Source organism: Schistocerca piceifrons, chromosome 2 (assembly GCF_021461385.2).
Source record: "Schistocerca piceifrons isolate TAMUIC-IGC-003096 chromosome 2, iqSchPice1.1, whole genome shotgun sequence".
Lineage (NCBI taxonomy): Eukaryota > Metazoa > Arthropoda > Insecta > Orthoptera > Acrididae > Schistocerca > Schistocerca piceifrons.
In genome coordinates, this window is record NC_060139.1 from 434,365,452 (window position 1) to 434,383,203 (window position 17,752).

The following is a 17,752-nucleotide window of genomic DNA, read 5'->3' on the forward strand; positions in this document are numbered from 1 at the left end:
CATATAATGTAACATGACAACTCCTATATCTTTGGTTCAATCCCACGTCCGGCCATCCTGATTTAGGTTTTCCATGATTTCCCTAAATCACTCCAGGCCAATGCCGGGATGGTTCCTCTGAAAGGGCACGGCCGACTTCCTTCCCCATCCTTCCCTAATCCGATGAGACCGATGACCACACTGTCTGGTCTCCTTCCCCAAACGAACCAACCAATCCTATATCATTGTATATGATAAAATGGATGCTCAATAAATAACAATAACAACGTCGATGCAGAAAGTCTAACCCTATGATCATGCTGTAGCTCTCTCTTGCTTGAGACACCACTTCCACACACTGCCTAAACTTGGCTGCCACCACTTGAAAATTTACCACTACCAACCCAAGTGGCCATATATCATTATCCCCCACCTCACACAACTTAAAATATGATGGACCCCATTGCCTACTATCCACTAAATCTCTCGAAGCCACCAACGTATGTACCCCTGTGTCCAACAATAGCTTACATCTTTTTTCATCTATTATACCTACTTTGGCACACTCCACACCTCATATTCATTTTTCATACTTTCCTTTTTTTCTGGGAATACCTTCCAGTGGTTCTGGGTTGCTTTTCAAGTCTAATTGATGCTTATTATCATCCAGACCACCCTTTGCTTGGTTTCTGTGAGAGACCCTCCACAAACAATAACACATCCTAGCATGATCTGCCAGAAATGAGAGTAATGAAGTTTGCAATGGCCGGATCTACCCTTAGACTTTGATTTTAATAATCACAACGTCTAATTCTTCATTGCCAGCTCATTATTTGCATATGTATTTTTTGCTCTTAACCATGATACCTCATTAGCAAAAGATTGCACAGAATTGGGGAAAGTGACACCCTGTGTCTGTGATTCTGCAATTGCACTAACCTTACTCATATTTTACAAACACAACATAACAACCTCACAATAACAAGAACAGAATACTCCTTAGTCAATAACACTACCACACTTATTTCTGGCTTGTAACCATGAGCTAACTGGACTTCTGTAGTGTCTTGCCATATGTCCAAAATTCCAAATTGGTGACACATAAAACAAACAACTGCCATAGATTCAACAGAAAGGGGCAGGATGCCCAAGTAAATTAAACTGTGCACTTCAAAAGAGTTCTAACTGCTGACCCCTACAATTATCCACTGATTGGGAGATGTCCACCAGTTCTTCCCTTCTCACAAAAGTAACTTTGCAGTCATGATGACCCTTGATTCACGACCCTACGACATTTACCGAAACACAAACAACAGTTTCACTCACCCCACAATGAAGATATTTTAGGATGCGATTTGGGCTTCATATTGTGGAGGGGGAGTGAGGGGCGGTTGTGATACACTCACTACTGTCCACTGGCAGCAATACCAGCTCTCCTGACACCACAATGTAAGGCCAGCAGGTGAGTGGGTGGAGAGGTAGGCTGGGGAGGCCCAGACAGACTGGTGGCCAAGAACAACACTTTGTTAATATTCAATTACATATTTTGACATTGTCAATGTGAGGCAGACATGCCCCATTCTGATGTGGTAGGATGGTGATGATAAGCAGATTTCTGGCTTTCACCCTGGTGTGACAGAACTCAGGTAAGTGCCCTGCATTGCTGACTTCAGGCCAGGCACCAGCCGGTGGTCCATCAATAAACCTAGGCCCTGAAGTCAGCATCACATTACTCCTCCTTGCTGTGTCTGCCCTCTGTTGTTGAATTCCCTTGCCGTGGCAACTCGGGCACAACTTGCATCTTACGCAGCAGTGAGGGATGATTTCCACGCATGGAACATGACCCACTGCCCCCTGGCAGAGGTTTGGTGGTGGCAGGTGCAGATGGCACATCTGCTGTGCTCAGGCACTAAGTGCCACAGGATGTACAAAGTGTGAGAGGCAGCTACCCCAACCTGGTATAGAACCTCTGGCTCCATCTGGTGGTGACCAGTTCTCTAGTCATCCAGCATAGCCTTAGTGTCATGATAGTGCCACTGGGCAGAGTTATTTTTACAGCTCTAGGGCCTATTTATTGCACTGTTATTCAGCCCTGACCATGTAGCTTATAACATAGTTCTTGTGCTGGTGTGATGACACTGTCCTGGTGGCTCCAGGTATTACCACTGCACGGTGCAGGTTTCACAGAACATGGCTTGCTCATCTTGCAATCCATTTGCCCACACTTTGCTATAACCTACATGTCACCACAGTGCATTTACCAGCCAGCGGCAGCTAATGCAAGGCTCCATGATAGCTTTCTTACAAATTCCTGCACATTTCACTTAAAACTAAGTAGGGACACATACAATGTATAACAATAATGGAAATTCCTGGATGGAACAATATGTACAAATATGTCCAAGCCTATAGTGGACTGGTGTGTTGCACATGGACACAAATAACAGAAAAAAGTACTCATTCACTTTCAAACTCTGGCTCTTTTTCTAGCAAAAGCACACAGTCACACATTGGGTTTAATTGAGTGGATTAATTATGGCACACACACAGGCATTTAAATAGTCATTATTCCCACACTTCATGTGTGAATGCGATGAGAAGATGACCTAATAACTGGTACAGTGGGAAGTAGCCCCTAACACAAACTTTGCAATGGTTAGCAGAGTATGGATGCAGATGTGTCATACTTGAGTTGTAAGGTAGTAGAACATGAATGTATTTAATTATATTCATGTAATTAATTTTTAATTAAGACAATTATATCACAATTGCCTGTCCAATTCCTGCTATTTTCAATATTCTCACTAGAGTCGAGTCGGTGTAAGTTGATCCCTGACTATTGCAGTGGGATGGACACCTCAGCTTCATGTGTCTACCTCAGTCAGTCACATAAGGCAATTCTGTAAATGGGTCTATGACAATGCCAAAATGTTTCTGCAGCTACATAGATGACTTTTATTTTTGCCTGCACCGTTTAATACTAATCAGCTGGAAGCTGGCAACAATGCCAATAGCTGTCAGAGATCATCTTATAACAGTTCAAGTATAGGCCTTTTCTAGGGTGAATATTTACAAAAGACAAATTGATTAAACTTGGAAAAGGTAAAAGTAATTAGTGTGAAAAAATTGGTAGCTTGGTTAACACAAAAGGTAATAATCAGAATCCATAAGGATTCTTTCACAAAACCATAAAAAGCCTGTAATAAGTGAAAGCCGAGCTTTTCATATCACTACATGAAGTTGAATAATCTGAAGGTATTTCTACAAGTGTGTTATGCTTAAGTCACAGATATTGAATATCCTACCAGGCAAAAAAAAAAAAAAAAAAATTAGTACACTTGGCCATGGAGGCACACTTGTGCTTCCTACAGCGAACTGAGTGAGTGTTTTGAGTGGCAGTACGGTCCTCTTGGAGAATACCACACAAGTTGGATGTGCTGCATCAGTTGTACAACAATGCTGACATCAGTGGTCACGAGAACATTCTCACACCAGTAGATGAGGTTCTAAATGCCCACACACCAAAAACATCTGCCAGGATCATCATATTGTAAGGGAAGCAGTGGCAGAAGGTGCAGCTACCACACCACAGATAAGAGGGCTTGTGATCCCAGACATGTTGATATGAGCTGTTGTGAACTGGTTATTGAAAGTGGGATACGGGCACGCACATCTCTAGCCCGTCTTCCACTCATGCCACAGCATCGACATGCACAACTTGACTGGTGATGTCAGAGGATCACTTGGAAGATAGAATGGTGCATCATGGTCTTCAGCAATGAAAGCAAATTCTGCCTGCACACAAGTGATAGTCGTCTGCATGTGCGATCTAGAGCTGGTGAGTGCTGTCACATACAATGCATTCATCCCCAGGTCTTATAGTCTGGAGTGCGATAAGCTACAACTCTCATTCACTCTTGGTGTTTCTGGAGGGGATGATAACCAGCACTTGGTATGTGAAGAATGTAGTTGGACCTGTTCTTTTGCCATTCTTGCAACAGGCAGGTGATGTGTTGTCCCAGCATGATAACCCTTGCCTGTGAAACTCGACATGCTCTGCAAGACGTGCAGCAACTTCCTCAGCCACCATCATAGTCTGCTGCCATTTCTTCAGCTGCACAAATGTGGAATATGAAGGGACGAGACGTGACATGTGTGACTCGTCCACCAACAGCTCTTACAGAGGTACATGAACCGGTCAAGCAGGTGTGGCATAACATATCACAAGACAGTATTCACCATCTGTATGATTGACTGGATGCCAGCCAGAGTCACTGCTTGAATTGCCGCCCATGGAGGCTACACCACGTACTAACATGGGTGTCTCAGCTTGGGTCGATTCCTGGTATCTCAGAACTGCTTGTGCTACTGATCTGTATATGTGATCATTTCATGTATTCCTTATGCGCTGTTGCAACAGTAAATCTTGAGTGAATTAGAAACCTCTAAAAGGGAGTACTAATTTTTTTCCAGCAATGTAGACGCACCTCATGAATGGAAGTTAGCATCCCAATATAGTAAGTGTAATGTAAGAAGCAACATACACATAAGGCACAATAAAGTGTCAAGTCATAAACTTAAATGAGTACAGCATTTGAACAGCTCTTTTAAAATCCATGTATTTCAGGAAAAGACTTCTAAACACAAGCAATTCTTAATGAACCAAAGGGTCATTAAGCAGTTAGAAACAACAATGATAAGAATTTGCAGAAATGAGTAGGAACTGATTGGATGAGCAGATTTCAATATTGGTTTCATCTCAGTTGGTTTTGTTTATGGTACTGAAGCGGGAAAGTGTTGTATCCCCGCTTACAGTCGCTCATGTGCAGTGAACCGGCATTTATCGCCGCGCCCACGCACTATGCTCATGGGAGAGGCTTTGTGGCAATAAATGACTAAAGCGGTTTCTGGACAGGACACATTTATTTTTCCTGCCGTTACAATAAATGACAAATAATATACTTCGCTAATGTCCGTCTACATAGGCGCGTTGCACTGGCGGCACGGCTCGGTCACCGATCCCGGAGGGTGTACACTCCAGTGATGAGTCATGGCAGGACCGCGTGGACCGAGCGAGACAAAAGGCTGCGTGACAGAATGTTCTGCTCTTGGCGCGACCGGAGGCGCCGTAACGTCCGCGAAGAAGCGAAAGACAATTTAACGGCGACTGCGTTTACGACCGCGCGTACGCATTTACGGCGGAGTCACGTTGACTCGACGCACGTGGTCCGCGGCGGAAGAACTGGGGAGACGTGTGTCGCGTCGCGTCGACTAGCTCGCACTGGTGGCAGCTTTGTTCCCGTGTGGTCCGGTGTGCGACGCACCGTTGCCGAAATTCCGCATAACGGTACAGCTGCCCCTACTTGTGTCGGCAGTGCCGTAGTTCAGCCCTTCGTGCGTTGGACGGTGCTGCCGCCACACAGATCCCCCCTTGGAGAGCGGAGCTCCGTAGCTGCGAAAACGCGGCGATCGTTCGGTGGCGCGCGTGTGTTTAAAGTTCGCGCACTGCGTGATGGCAGTGCGGCAGCTTTGGTGGGGGTCGGTCGGCGTCGGAAGGGCGGTGGCCCGTGACGTCAGCGCGCCGGGCCGGCGAGCGTGCGGTGGGCGTGTCCTCGCGCTGGCGGCTAGTGACAGCGGCAGCAGGCACTGGCTGCGACTGTCCGTAACGATGCGCGTGAAGGCGCGCGTTGCAGGTCATTGGTGGTGACGTCTCGAAGGCGCTTGCGCGAGTGCGTTACCGTCGGAACTCGAACGCGGGTCCGGGAGCTACTACGGACAAGCCGGGCAGTGTGGAGAGCGATGTCCGGAGCTCGACGACGAAGCGAATGCGGTAAGCTGGCGCGGTGCCGATCCGGCCTCAACGCCCGACGCGGCGGAGGCAAAAGACGCGAACGCGGGTTCAGGAGCTGTGACGAACGCTCGACTGGAGTTACCGGCCGAAGGCACTTGCAGCTGGAGGTCGGGCCTCTACAGCGGACGGCGGCTCGTGGGCGCCGAATTCTGACGGCGTTTGGTGGCTCGGGCGCGTGATTGCCGGTTTGGGTGTCGTGGCTCGCTGGCGACGCAGCACGGCCGTTTGAATCGGACGCGGCGTCCGGCGCGCGTGACGTAGTCCGCTGGCGGCTGTGGTGGGGGCGACCGGTGCACCTGTGGTGGGCGCGGTCCGGGCGGCCGTACCAGCTGCCTGGGCGTGGTGGAGGGAGGCGCACGTGGCGGCGCGATGACTCTCCTGTACTTGGGCCACGTCCTCAAAGTTCACAGGGGGTGAAATAACGGCACACGCTCGGGACAAACAATCGGCGACGATATTGTCTATCCCCGAAATGTGTCGAATGTCAGTCGTGAATTGCGACACGTACTCTAACGGCTGGAGTTGGCGCGGTGAACACTTAGTGTGGTTGTTCTCGAACGCGTGGGTAATGGGTTTGTGATCGGTGAAAATAATGAACTGTCGGGCTTCTATGGACGGTCGGAAGTATTTCACCGCCGCGTACACCTCAAGCAACTCTCGGTCACAAGCGCTCCAAGCATGTTGCGAATCGGAAAGCTTTTTAGAGAAAAAACCGAGAGGCTGCCAACTCCCGCCAAAGCGCTGTTGTAACGCCGCGCTGATGGCGGCCTGGCTGGCGTCCACGACTACAGCTAAGTCCGCGTCATGTAACGGGTGCGCGAGCAGCGTCGCTTCCATGAGATTCCTTTTTGAGTCCGTGAAGCTCTGCTCCATTGCGTCTGTCCAATTCACGAGGGTCCTTCCTTTTGAGGTAGGACCTTGTAACGCCTTAGTCAGCGGCTCTTGCACGGCTGCGGCGTTGGGCAGGTGTCGTCGATAAAAGTTCAACATGCCGAGGTAACGTTGTAATTCTCTGTGCGTCTGCGGACGCGGCATGTTCTGTATTGCCTTCACTTTCTCCGGTAGCGGTGTCAATCCGGTGGGCGTAATTAAATGGCCGAGGAACTCAATTTCCGTCACGCCAAACTCGCATTTAGCGGGGTTCATGACGATGTCGGCTTCACTCAGGCGCTGAAAGACGGCCGTTAAGTGGCGGCGGTGGAGTTCGGGCGACTTGGAATACACCAAGATGTCGTTGAGGTACGCGAAGCAAAATGGCAAGCCTCGCAAGACGCCATCCAGGAACCGCTGCCAAGTCTGGGCAGCATTCCGAAGACCGAAAGTCATAAACAGGCTTTCGAAAAGCCCAAAGGGCGTTACGATGGCTGTTTTTTCGATGTCTTCGGGCGCCATCGGAATTTGGGTGTACGCCTTTGCGCAGTCAATCTTGCTGAACACCGTGGAGCCCGCCAAGGCGTAGCTGAAGTCTTGAAGGTGTGGGACTGGGTATCGGTCTGGCACCATTCGCGAATTAAGGGCGCGATAGTCCTCACATGGGCGCCACGAATTGTCTTTTTTGGGCACTAAATGCAACGCCGATGACCATGGGCTGCTCGATGGTCGCACGATGCCTTGCCGCAGCATGGCCTCGAACTCTGCCTTTGCTGTTGCGAGTCTGTCCGGCGCGAGTCGACGTGGGCGACACGATGTGGGGGAGTCCGGGAGTGGTTATTATGTGGTGCACCGTCGAATGTTTGATGTGTCTCGGTGCACCAGCTGGGCGGGTGAGGTCGGGGAATTGTTCCAGAATGTCAGCGTACGGTCTGGGGCACTTCACGGGTTTAACGCTGTAGTATGCAGCCTGCTGGCGCTGTCCCGCTATCTTTAAATTAGTTGTGGCGTTGATGAGCTGGCCGTTTGCGATGTCGGCTAGTAGCCCGTAGTGGCCGAGAAAGTCTGCGCCCTGGATCGGCTCATTGACGTTGGCCACGGTAAAAGTCCACGAGAACGTGCGCCGTAGGCCTAGATCTATATTGCGGCTGTGTGTGCCGTAAGTTTTAATAGTGGAATTGTTCGCCGCTGTAAGGCAGAGTGCCTTGGCCCGCCTGCGGTCTCGTAACAAAGAATGGGGGAATATCGAGAGGTCAGAACCCGTGTCGACAAGGTACCTCGCGCCTGCCCCCCGTTCTGCAACAAACAGACGCTTCGATATCATATTGCAGCCGGGTGCGCCTAGGTCCGGTCGCAGCTGGCGTTTGGGTGCGAGCAAGGAGCGCGGCACCTGGTTGCTTCGTTGCCGAAGCGGGCGTGGTACCAGCAGTAGCCGCTTTGTGCATGCTGTGACGTCGGCGGGGTACCGTTGGAGCGGCTGTTGCTGCGTTGCCGGTTGCGCGAGCCACGCCGCCTGTCGCCCGGTCTGCTGCCGCTGCGGCGTGTGCTGCCCTCTTGCTGCGAGCTCGCCAACCGGTCGACTTGCGTCGAGAGAGCTGCCACCTGTGCGGTCAAGTTTTGCACTAGCTGGTGCAGGTCGGCATCCGATGCGGGTGCGGGAGGCTCTGGCCGTCATGGAGGTGGGGGGACGGAGTCGTAAGCTGCCGCAGCCGCGGTGCTAGGCGCCGTTGTCAGCGCGTCGTGCACCCTGTCGGCCAAGTTAGCGACGGCGTCCGGGTGCATCTCCGTCTGTGCGGCTATCACTGCCTGCACCTGAGCTGGGAGGCTCCACACCCAGATAGTACGCAACAGCGAATCTGGCACCATATCGGACTGCGCGAGGCTCCGCAAGTGGCGCAGGAACTGCGAGGGCCTCCGATCGCCGCATTCCTCTTGCCGCAGCAGTTGGTGCACACGCTGTTCCTCTGACGACGAAATCCGCTGGATCAGCTCTTCCTAGAGCTGTTTGTAGCTCGACTGCGTCGGTGGGGCGGTGATTATATCCCGCACTTCGGCCGCATAGTTCTGGTCCAGCTGGCTCACTATGTGCCCAAATTTCGCCAGGTCGCAGGTCACGTGGTTGCTCATAAATACCGCCTCAACCTGGCTGAACCACATTACAGGGTCGCACGGCCAAAAGGGAGGCAGCCTGATCAGTGCCCGTCCAGCACTTGTCGGCGTTCCGGCGGTCTTAGGAGGCGTCGCTGTGGCGGGGATTTGCACGCCAACATTGTCCTGAGCTGTCTGTGGCTGCGCAGCGTCTGCCCGTGTAGTCCGTGCCTGTAGCTCACTCTCTAGCCTCGTGTTGCGTGCGAGCAGTTCTTCGACGGTCTTTTGCAACTCCTCTAGTGTCGCCATCTTAGTTCAGAGTCGAATCCTCGTACAAAAGGAAAGTACACAGTGAAAATAACACAAGGGAAACACACGAAAAGAAAAAAAAAAAGACACTAAGCAGTCCGCGATCAAAATATACGCACACAAAAACAATACAAAAAAAGTTAGTTTAAAAATAATTTTACTACGGAGCACTGTTCGGCGCGGGCGTATGCGCGCAAGCCTACTCGCGGTTCCACGTCTCTCGTACCGACGAACGTTTGTCACCACGTGTTTTTTTAGCCTCAGATCACGTCGGGGTCACCAGTGTAGCGAGAACATGTTGTATCCCCGCTTACAGTCGCTCATGTGCAGTGAACCGGCATTTATCGCCGCGCCCACGCACTACGCTCATGGGAGAGGCTTTGTGGCAATAAATGACTAAAGCGGTTTCTGGACAGGACACATTTATTTTTCCTGCCGTTACAATAAGGGTGTACACTCCAATGATGAGCCGTGGCGCGACCGCGTGGACCGAGCGAGACAAAAGGCCGCGTCACAGAATGTTCTGCTCTTGGCACGACCGGAGGCGCCGTAACGTCCGCGAAGAAGCGAAAGACAATTTAACGGCGACTGCGTTTACGACCGCACGTACGCATTTACGGCGGAGTCACGTTGACTCGACGCACGTGGTCCGCGGTGGAAGAACTGGGGAGACGTGTGTCGCGTCGCGTCGACTAGCTCGCACTGGTGGCAGCTTTGTTCCCGTGTGGTCCGGTGTGCGACGCACCGTTGCCGAAATTCCGCATAACGGTACAGCTGCCCCTACTTGTTTCGGCAGTGCCGTAGTTCAGCCCTACGTGTGTACTGCTGTCACAGTACCATGGGTTACTAATTTGTAGCTTTGATTTGAGCCCCCAGTACATTCTCAACAACAACAACAACAATGGGACATAGTGCAATACAGGTGGATATTTTATTTTAAAACCTCTCTTTTTTTCCTTTGAAAGAGATGTGAGCCTCAAAACATACGGCTCATGATGGTCAAATGGCAGCAACACATCATCCTCATGAACTAAGTTTAGGAAAAAAAGAAGGAGAGGAAAAGTAAAATGTGCTGACTCTCACTATTCAGACAGAATTTACTATATGAACAATGGGGAAAGATTATCAACGGTACATAGCAGAGGAGAAACTTCTTTCAGAAAAATTGTCTTACAACACTATGAATCCAAATGCATGAGGAGAAGCTGAAGGAAAGGGTGGATGACATTTGGGATCAAAAGATTTTGTGCAAGGGAGACAGATCTTCATTCAATACAAAGTACTAATTCTAACTAAACTTAGAAATACATTAGAAGCAATTTTGCAATACTTTTCACTGTGTCATCATTAAGGCAAAAACAATGTGCTGTGCCCAAAAATTCAAAAATATATGTGCACAAGAAATTGTGATCCAGCTGATCCTGCTCAGCTCTCATTACTCATAATGAACACTGTCCGAATCAACTTATCCACGATGATCAGCAGATTACAATTAAAGAATTGAGTGCAGAGCTGAATGTCAAGGTTCGCAATGCCCTACACATGATGTTATAGAACTTTGCTAAGTCTTCCCTGACCCAGGGTTCTCGGCAACTTTCCTGAACTCTCCCCATTTCATACACCTCACCAGTCCTTTTCCTTCACCCCTCTTCCTTCCCCTTCAACCGTTCAGTCAGTATACACCTATGAAAAAATTTCCATGTGAATATTAGAAAGAAGTACATTACTTCAAGAGCTATCCTTAAAATAAATACATATGACTCTTGCTGTAGGAACTGACAATGTCAATTTTAGGCCATTGAACAAACAACTGAAATTTTCACAGAAGTAGAAAACACACTTTCTGCCTGTAACATTATTGCATGCAATGTCCATTATGGCTTAAGCTCAAAGAGTGCAATAATTATAGCATATGAATCTGCTAGCTGGAATAGAAAATCTGTACTAATGAGCTGGGAAAGAAGGAACATGGCAGGACTTGAATTGCTCATGGTGCTGATGAAAGAAAACTGACTTCCAACGAAAATACAAATTTGGATGGCAAAACACACACAAACAGGATGAAGCAGCAGCAACCACTGCGTGCAAGTGTCCACAAGTATTGGCTCAGACTGGGTGCAGAGCAATTGGGCAGGATACATCTTCTGAAACGGATGCACTTATGACAATGGTAGCAATAATTAGTGCTTCAGGAATAGCTGTGCCAACACTACTTGGGTTTCTTAGATTGTGCTTTAAGGATAGCATGTTATACAATGCTCTACCGCTTTAGGGGTGGACAATCAGTTTTACCAGTGCTGCAACATTTGTCATACATAAAAGACTCATGATACTGGTCACACATTACAGCCACACAAACATAGCTGCCATATCATACATAAAAAAAATTATGTTAATTTGCTTACTCTGCCACCTCACCGTCTTGTTGATTTGGCTTTTTTTTTTGTTTTTTTTCCAAAAAATTAAGTAATACAGTATGTTGTGAACTTGTGGCAAGTACAAAAAGATCAATCACAATCTATGATGTTGCTGGAATCATTGAAATACCATTCTCCCATCACCTACACCAACCAACTTATGAAGGGGTATTAGTTTATTTATTTATTTTATTTTGATACAACACCAACTGATTACAAAAAAAGGTTTTTTGTTCCAGTCTTCTGGATAAGTCAGAGCCTTACTTACTAGGGTTACATATTATTGGCTGGCACTTTTATTTACACAACTTTTTCTAAATTTAGTTGAGAGCAGAGTTACATATATGGACTATACATAAAAAAAATTGTTATTGCCATTCTTAGATTAAGGAATCTACAGTTTGTAACACAGTATTCATATCTGACATTCAAATATTTACAGTTTGTGACACAGTCTAAGATCTGAGATTACATATATTTTTAGATAGATGGTCTTCCATCATTCAAGTGTACTAAATTTAGAAACTCATCTATTGAATATACAGGATTGGTTAGGAGCCATAATTTTAATTTCATTTTTAGTTTTGTAATGGGCAATTTGGAGATATTAGGATGGAAGCAATTCAGTAGCTTTATGCCTGCATGGTGAGGGCTTTTCTCATAAAGTGTTGTTCTATGAGAGATGATGTGGGGTCTCTCTCTACCTCTAGTGTTGTGATCGTGTATTTCTTTATTAAGTGTTTTCTTACTGTTTACTGCCATAATGATTATCTTCAGCACATACAGGTTATGAACAGTTAGTATTTTAAATTCTTTAAACAAATTTCTGCAAGACTCCCTGGCACATTTCTTTCCCATAATTCTAAGTGCCTTCTTTTGTAAGGTAAGTACACTTTTCATATTACCTTTACTGCTGGATCCCCATACCTCTATCCCAAAGCTTAGATGGGATTCAAATAGTGCAAAACATATTTGCCTCAGAGTGGTGATGTTACAAAAAGGTGTCAGTTTTCTTAGGACATATATGGTAGTACATAGCTTTTTGCAAATATCATTCACATGATCAGACCAGTTTAACTCTGCATCTAGTGTCAGGCCAAGAAATTTGGTCGAGTATTGTTTTTTAATGTATTCGTCACCCATTAAGATTTGGTTTTCATGAGTTTTTTGCCTCCCAAGATCAAATTCAATATAGACAGATTTATTTGTGTTTAATTTTAGTTTGTTTTCATTAAAATACTGCAGAATTAAGCCTGCTGCAGTATTGGATTCCACTTTGAGCTGTGAATAGCTTGGATTGCTGCATATTAACGTGGTATCATCTCATGCCACCAGCTCATCTGAAGGATTTTTTAGCATCAGGTCTAAAGGGAAAGGTGCCACCAAGATAAGTGAAAACAAATGCCTAACAGTGTTTCACCAAAACATTCAAGCCATAAAGAACAAAGCACAACAGCTAGAAGTAAAATTGGAAAAATTTGATAGCCAAATTTTGTGTATCACTGAACACTGGTGCAAAGGGAAGCAAATTGAACACATTGCATTAGCCTCATTTGACCTTGCATGTTACTATAGCAGAATCTCAATGAATGGTAGAGGTTCATGTATCTATGTAAAAAAAGGTATGTCATTTAAAGTAAGATATGATCTTTTAGATCTAGGTGAGGACAAACATTTCGAACTTTCCGCTGTTGAAATAATAGGACCTGGCATAGCAAAACAATTAGTCATATTTTGTGTGTACCGCTCTCCTAGTGGAGACATTGATATATTCTTCTCAAAACTGAATCAAAGCTTAGACAAGGTTTCTGGACCAAAAGCAAATGTAATTATCTGTGGTGACTTAAACATTAATATGATGAAGCCTGATAAGGCTAGCAACATATATGTGAATATTCTAAGCTGTTACGGAATATCCTCCCTTGTTAATTGTCCAACTAGAATAACGAAAGAATCCTCCTCATCTATAGATCATGTAGCTACAGATATTGATAGTAAAAAATGTCATATTGTTGTCAAAAACCTGGGCCTAGCAGACCACCTCTGCCAGATCTTAAAAACTAACATTCATGTAGAAACTCCTCCTAAACTTTGTACATACAAAAGAATGTTTTCCAAATCAGCCCTGCATCAGTTTAAATCCCAGCTAGAATATGAAGATTGGAGGGAAGTCTATGCAGAAACCAACGCAAATCAGAAATATATCAAGTTCATGTCAATTTTTAAACTCAGATTTGAAGAGATGTTTCCCAAAACTCTTTATCAAATTAAAACTACAAAGAGAAATCAGTGGGTGACTACAGGTATCAAAAAATCCTCAGAAACGCTTAGATATCTCATCTCCATAAAAAATAATCAATCTAACCCAGAAGTTCTGCAATCCTACAAAAAGTACAGGAAAATATACAGAAAGGTGTTGCTAGCCGCAAAAAAACTTTCAAACAACAAAATATTACTTGAAGCTGAAAGCAAGAGCAAAGCAGCCTGGAACATCGTCAAACAGGAAACATCTAACTCTGCTAAAAAGGACCTCAATTCACATATTAAAAACAAAGATGCACCAGTAGGTAACCCTAAAAAATTAGCTGATTTTGTAAACTCATATTTCAGTAGTATTGCAAAAAAATTACAGCAGAAATTTCCAGATACGTATGATTTACCTACTCAGAACCAGCCAACAAACTCAATGGTGCTCTTGCCAACTACAGAAAGGGAAGTGGCACTAGTAGTACACCAACTAAAAAATAAAACTTCAGTAGGACTTGATGAAATCCCAGTCTGCGTAATTAAAGATTGTATAGACTCCATAAAGGGCCCATTAACAGACATAATTAATGAGTCTTTCGAGTCTGGATACTTTACGGAGTACCTAAAACAAGCAAAAGTTATACCTATCCTTAAAAATGGAGATGTGGAAAATGTAGAGAACTACAGGCCGATCTCTATACTGTCTATCATTTCTAAAATAATAGAAATACTAATCAAAAAGAGACTGCTAAATTACCTGAATAAATATAATCTTCTTTCCAATGACCAATTTGGTTTTAGGCCCGGAAAAGGCACACAATATGCTACAGCACAGTTCACTAAAGTAATTTTAGAAGCACTGGACAAAGGTGAAAATGTAAGTGGTATCTTTTTAGACTTGTCCAAGGCCTTTGATACAGTTGACCACAAAATCTTACTTCATAAATTAGGGCAAATAGGAATAAGAGGTGTGACAAAGAAGTGGTTCAAATCATACTTGGAAAACAGAGTTCAACGAGTTGAGATATCACAAGTTTCAAACAATTCCCTTATAAAACACCTGTCTGACCCAGAAAAATGTGAATATAGGCGTCCCACAGGGAAGTGTATTAGACCCAATATTGTTTCTTATATACATTAACGACTTCCCACAAAGTATCACACTTGGCGAAAAAATACTTTTTGCTGATGATAGCAACATAGTAATAACAGGCGAAAATCCAACACAACTGTCAGAAAGAGCAAACAAGGCTCTCAATGATGTCCACAACTGGTCATTAAAAAATAAAGTAACCCTAAATGTAAAGAAAACTAACTATATTAACTTCCAATTGAACAAAAAACACAATGCCACTAGAATAAAAGTTAATAATAATGAATTAGAATGTGTAACAAGTACCAAATTCTTAGGGATGAATGTAGACAGCCAACTGAAATGGACAAACCATGTCAACATTTTGGCAAAGAAATTATCCACAGCATGCTATGCTCTTAGAATCCTTGCACCGGTATGCAATAATACCTGTCTTAAAATAACATATTACGGATATCTACACTCAGTCCTCAGCTATGGGATCATGTTTTGGGGAACAAGTGCCAGTAACATACAAACTGTGCAAAGTACAAAAAAGAGCCATAAGGATAATAACAAATAGCAACAACAGGGCCCACTGTCTAGAATTATTTAGAAAGCTAGGAATTCTAACTGTTTCTTGTGAGTATATCTTTCAGAACATAATGTTCATTAAGAAAAATCTTAACATGTACAACACAAACAGCCTAATACATGACCATGAAACAAGAGCTTGTCACCACATCCATCTAGATAGAAAGAACAAGGCAAAGACGCAAAAAAGTATATTTTACAATGGGATAAAACTGTACGACAAATTACCACAAGAAATTAAATAAATAAATGAGCCCCTCACTTTCAGACAAAAGCTTAAAACCTTTTTAGTAAGTAAAAGTTGTTATACTGTAAAAGAATATTTAACATAGATGTAGATTATTAGCAACATATGACATTATCACCAAAATATTATGTAATTATAAATATGTGTATGACTAGTTATAAAAACTACACAAAATATGAGAAACCTGTTTAATTGTAAATGTAAATGTGTGCTCATGTGTTGTAATCTGACGACATCCATACAAAATTTATTGTTCCACGGATGAATAAATAAATAAATAAATAAATAAAATATAAGATAGCTGTTGCATGGTTTGTTATGGACTGAATATGGTTTACATAGATAATAAAAAGAAGTGGTTCTAATATTGACCCCTGTGGAATACCAAAATTTATGCCAGTGGTGTTTGATTTGTTTGTTCGCTCTGTAGTGCTACTAGACACAAACTGCTTCCTATTTGTCAAGTAGGACCTCATCAGATTATGGGCTGTGCCTTGAATGCCATAGTTCCACAGTTTGTCCAGCAATATGGTCATGTCAACACAGTCAAACGCTTTTTGTAAGTCTAGAAAGATGTCACATACATGTTCTTTATTATCTATTGCCTGAGTGACACCTTCATTTAAGTTGGATGCTGCTGTAATGGTGGATGACGCCTTGACAAACCCATACTGCCCCTTAGAAAACATTTTTTTGCATACCAGGAAGTTCCAGATTCTTATGTATATTACTTTCTCAAAGATTTTGGATATTATTGGAAGAACAGAAATGGGTCGAAAGTTTTCTACTAAATTCCTGTTTCCTTTTTTGAAAATAGGCACAACTCGGGCAAGGCAATTTTCAACTCATCTGGAAATAGACCGTCTTCCATATGAGAATTGATAATGTTGATAAAGGTGATGCAATTTTATGTATACATTTCTTAAGAGTGTCCAGACTAAGACCATCATATCCTGCTGCATGGGAATTCTTTAAGCTACTCACTATTTTAATTATTTCTTCTTTACTTGTTGGCATCAAAAATATACTTCCTGACACTGGTGTTCCTCCGAATTTGTATTTATGATTTTTAAGCTGATTGTTTATGCTGGAGCCATCAGAAGCAAAGTAATTGTTAAATAGATCTGCTATCTTATTCTGATCAGTTTCTATTGTGCCGTTTATCAGCAAGTGATTTTCAGTTGTATGGTTCCCAGATTTACCTATTTCTCTATTTACTAGTGACCATGATGTTTTGGAGATATTATTTTAGTTCTGAATGACACTTTCAAAATGTTTCTGTTTTTCTGAAATTAGGAGGTCTACATAGTATTTCTGATATTTTTTGAACTCTTCTTTTAATTTTTTATTGCTCAAGTCATTTAACATAGCATACTCATACCATCTTAGTTTTTCTCTAGCCTCAGTGACTGAACTTGATATCGTTTTGGGTTACAGCATGTGACTGAATTCTCTTTTTTATTAATGGGCAGGCTTGGTTAAGAATGTAGAATAGTTCACTTGAGAATTTGCCATAACTATGAAGTGTCGTTAGAACACTGTTCCAACCCACATTCCTTAGCATATTATTCAACTGAGTTATATTTTGGTCTGTATTCATCCTAATATATCTATAGCAACTGCATGTAGGAACCTTTTTTTATGTGCACACTTAGTTCTACTGCATGGTAGTCTGACAAAGCACTTATAATAACAGAAGATGTAAGATCGTAAAGATGAATACCAGTGATTATGTTATCTATTGCAGACTGGCATGTTTCAGTCTCCCTGGTCGCAGTGTTTATCAGGTATCTTACATTATATTCAAGCAGAGTACTCTTGAATATACCGAGCGAGGTGGCGCAGTGGCTAGCACACTGGACTCGCATTCGGGAGGACGACGGTTCAATCCCGCGTCCAGCCATCCTGATTTAGGTTTTCCGTGATTTCCCTGAATCGCTCTAGGCAAATGCCGGGATGGTTCCTCTGAAAGGGCACGGCCGACTTCCTTCCCCGTCCTTCCCTAATCCAATGAGACCGATGACCTCGCTGTTTGGTCTCTCTCCCCAAACAACCAACCAACCAAACTCTTGAATAGT